Source organism: Hylobates moloch, unplaced genomic scaffold (assembly GCF_009828535.3).
Source record: "Hylobates moloch isolate HMO894 unplaced genomic scaffold, HMol_V3 SCAFFOLD_6, whole genome shotgun sequence".
In the NCBI taxonomy this organism is placed as follows: domain Eukaryota; kingdom Metazoa; phylum Chordata; class Mammalia; order Primates; family Hylobatidae; genus Hylobates; species Hylobates moloch.
This window is the reverse complement of record NW_026652281.1, coordinates 52,397,703-52,401,503: the sequence shown is the minus strand read 5'-3', so window position 1 is coordinate 52,401,503 and position 3,801 is coordinate 52,397,703. Positions and strand designations below refer to the sequence as shown.

Here is a 3,801-nt window from a genome sequence, read left to right as displayed (position 1 = left end):
AAAAAATTTTTTTTAAAGAGGCAGAATTAAGTCAGTTGATATGAAATAATCTCTAAGATATGTTATTAAGATGCAGCACAGTGGCATCAGTATGCTAGCTACCATTTATGTTTAAAAAATGGTATATTGAGTGGGACTTTCTTGCTTGTTAGAGTAGAATTGGAAGGGGAAAGCTGAGGATTATGAAGGATAAATAATGCACCTTGTATAGAAAGCCACCAACAACAGGCCAGAATTCCTTTCTAGGGCTTTCTTAAAGATGAAACAACTGACCTTACAGCTATCAGCACACACTCCCCACCTTCCCACCCTAGTTGGCCTAGTAAGGAGTGTTGGAATTTTTCCTTTCCCACCACGCCCCCCTGCAAGCCACATGAAATGGACCCCAAGAGAAACATCATTAAAGATTGGAGTTTACTTGCAAGAAGAGGAGGCTGGTGCCTCATTTACCAGTTGGTCAGCTGCTTAGGTATAGTTGACGCATTGATCTGCCCTGTGCCTCCTGACCAGGGGCAAAGAGCCTTGGGAGAAATCGCAGAGTCTGGCTTGAAAGGGACATGTGAGTCTCCCATGGGCAAGTGCACATGGAAGGTGACAGCCTTGAGTTGTCTTGTTTCCTATCACTGGGCAAGGAGAGCCCAGCATAAGAGGCTGTGGGGTGTACACAGAGGCAGAGGCTGAAGGGGCTGGAGGAGGTCAACCTGCAGCTGGATCTGCCACATTGGGGAAGCCATGTATGTGAGAGAGCCTCTTTGAAGAACTTATCTGGCAGCCTCAAACAGCCTGTTTTAGGGTGCCAGCCATTAAGATGGTTAGTGTTGGCCAGTGAGGCCATGAGCATTCACAGAGAAAGAACCATAACATGGGAAGTTCAGTAAGGAAAGTTACCCTCCCTCTCCATTGCCTCTCCCAGTCCCCAACTTTGATAAAGGAGAGGCAGGAGCTGTCATTGAACCTGATCATGACCCATCCCTCTCTACTCCAAGAGGAAAAGTGAAGGGACAGGTGTAAAAGACATATATGCCCCCTGCCCACTGCAGGTGCCCCCAGGTCATGATGGGGGTGGGTGGTTTGAGTAGATATGATTATAATTTTAGACTAGATTAGACCAGAATTTTTAACAGCTAAAAGTGAGAAGAAAGCTATGGGACCCCTTCATTTTCTGCCTCCCTTGTAGGGATGGGAGATTGGACAGAGCACAGTTGTAAGTTGTGATCAGTTAAACCCCCCCCACCGCCCCACATTTTAGGTTAGTTTCCCACAGCTCCATATATGTGGTTATGGGCAGACTGTCTCTGGAAGGATAGAGAAGAAATGAGGAAACGCCTCTTGAAGAATGACTTGCAGACTGACCCCAGGCCAGGTATACTTCCTGCATATCTTTTGTGCTGGTTTTTGTTTGCTTGTTATCACATACAAATATTACACAAAACAGGCAGAAGGCATGCCAAAGCAGTGAGAGGGAACAGGGAGGATGGAAGAATGGAGACAGGACCCTTATATCTCAGAAAAAATCAACCAAATTTATCACTTTGAGGTAACAGGTTCACACTGAGGTGCAAAACTCAAATCTATTATTTGCCCCAGAAGGAGTGGGTGCTGGGGTGATGGAAGCTACTCTGCACATGGTTTGCTCCTGAGGGGCAGATGAAGTGAGAATAAATGAGGATACTCACAGACAAGTTGCATGCTAGAATTGGCCTATCCAGGTGGCAGGAGACAGAAGAGACGCTGGGATGCACACAGCCCTCCACCTGCCTGTTCTCTGCCTAAAGGAGTCTCCTACCCACGTCCTGGGTCATGAGAACATTCCAGAAAGTGGAACTTGACCCTGGCCTTCCCCACCAGACTGCCTGCGAAGGAAAACTCACTTCATTCAAGGACGAGTAGTCAGAAAGCGCCATCACGAGATCTGTGTACAGATAATAACAGAGGAAAGGGGTCTGGGACAGGGAGAGAAGAAACATCACCACGGTATTACAGACATATGTACAGGATTCTCCCTGTGACGCTGTTTGTAATAACGATAATAATAATAATAACTTTAAAACTTGAGAATGGCCTAAATATCCACGAATAAGGAACTAATTATACGAATCATGGTACATCTATATAAGTAGTTCTTTTGAAGCCTATTTTGTGTAATATTTGTACGTGATAACAAGCAAACAAAAACCAGCACAAAAAGTATGCAGGAAGTATACCTGACCTGGGGTCAGTCTGCAAGTCATTCTTCAAGAGGCATTTCCTCATTTCTTCTGTATCCTTCCAGAGATAGTCTGCCCATAACCACAAAATCATGAGTTCTGTCTGTACATGCTAATATGGAAAGATATTCAAGATATATAACTTTAAGTGATTTATTAAATAGGCAACATATAAACATAGTATAAAATCCTAATAATACAAAAGGGTATACAGTGCAAAGGAAGTTGCTCTTTTTTTAAAAACCACAAATATGTTTATTCCTCTAAAAACAGTATACCATCTTTCCAGTTTCCAAAATGTTATTATCAATTTTCTGCAGATTACTCTCATTAATCTAATTTTTTAAAATCTCAGATAGAGCAGAGCAATTCACCAGCACCATCATCAAGCAAGCTACAAATCTATCCTTTACCAAAGCAAGGAGACACTTAAGATCAAGTCAAGAGAAGAGCTTTCAGTGTTTACAGAAGGGGTACTCACATCCATTTGTCACACATTTCAGGGCCCCATTTCCCCCTTCTAAACGGTCTAATTCCTAACCCAGTTTATTTTTATAGTCTGAAAACAAGAAGTCACCCAAGTGAGATATTCCTTCAGAGCACTGTTGAAAATGGATCAAACGTGGAGATTCTCCAGATCCCTGTTCTCAAGTGTTAAAAATATTTTATATTAGCACATAGAGCATCATTAGATATACTGTTTTGTTCTAAAGAGTTTGTGTTTCTTCCTTTTGATGATGTCTTCAATTTCTTCTGAGACCTTTCCTGTATAGTCATTTGGTTCTATTGCTTTTAACTTCTCTTGATACTCCAGTGGCAAACCATTTTTATTTTTGCACCCATGCAAATAATCTTTTTATACTGTGAAGACTGAGGAGCACTTTCGTAATTTGTCATCAGATAACTTTGACAGGTTATTTCTCTTCCTTCTTGAGTTGAAACTTTAACTTCTATTACAACATATGTTCCTTTTTTTTTTTTTTTTTTTTTTTTTGGGAGGGAGTCTCACTCTGTCGCCAGGCTGGAGTGCAGTGGCGAAATCTCGGCTCACTGCAAGCTCCGCCTTCCGGGTTCAAGCAATTCTCCTGCCTCAGCCTCCTGGGTAGCGGGACTACAGGCTCCCGCCACCACGCCCGGCTGTTTTGTATTTTTAGTAGAGACGGGGTTTCACCATGTTGGCCAGGATGGTCTCGATCTGCAGGCGGGCCACACAGAAGCCCGCCGCCGAGGGGTTTCGCAGGTGGATACTCTCGTCAGCAGGTTGCTACCGTAGGCGAAATACAGAAAACTGTCCTCATCCGGGCCCGGGACGTCCCTGCAGCCCGAGTTCGCCATGTCCCATTGCTGCCTGCACGGGAGCCTGGAGCAGAGCTGTGAGGAGCCGCCAGAGAGCGCAGTGCGGCGGCCCGGGACCCAGGCCCAGTGACTGCCTCGCCGCCGCCTCCAGGAAGTTGCGCTTTTACCTCATCCCTCAACAGTTCAGATCCTCTCACCAGGGGCAACCCCTATTTTTGGATTCTTGTGCTAGGATATGTTATTAAATTTTTTTAAAAAGGTCAGACCAGCATATGATTCCATATGTGTAAAATTTAGA

General features: G+C 44.2%; 1 pseudogene; it reads right to left on the bottom strand.

Annotated features, from left to right (window-relative positions):
* Window positions 1-2,895: 2,895 nt before the first annotated feature.
* LOC116470993 (gamma-glutamylcyclotransferase-like) lies at window positions 2,896-3,542 on the bottom strand (annotated as a pseudogene).
* Window positions 3,543-3,801: the final 259 nt, after the last annotated feature.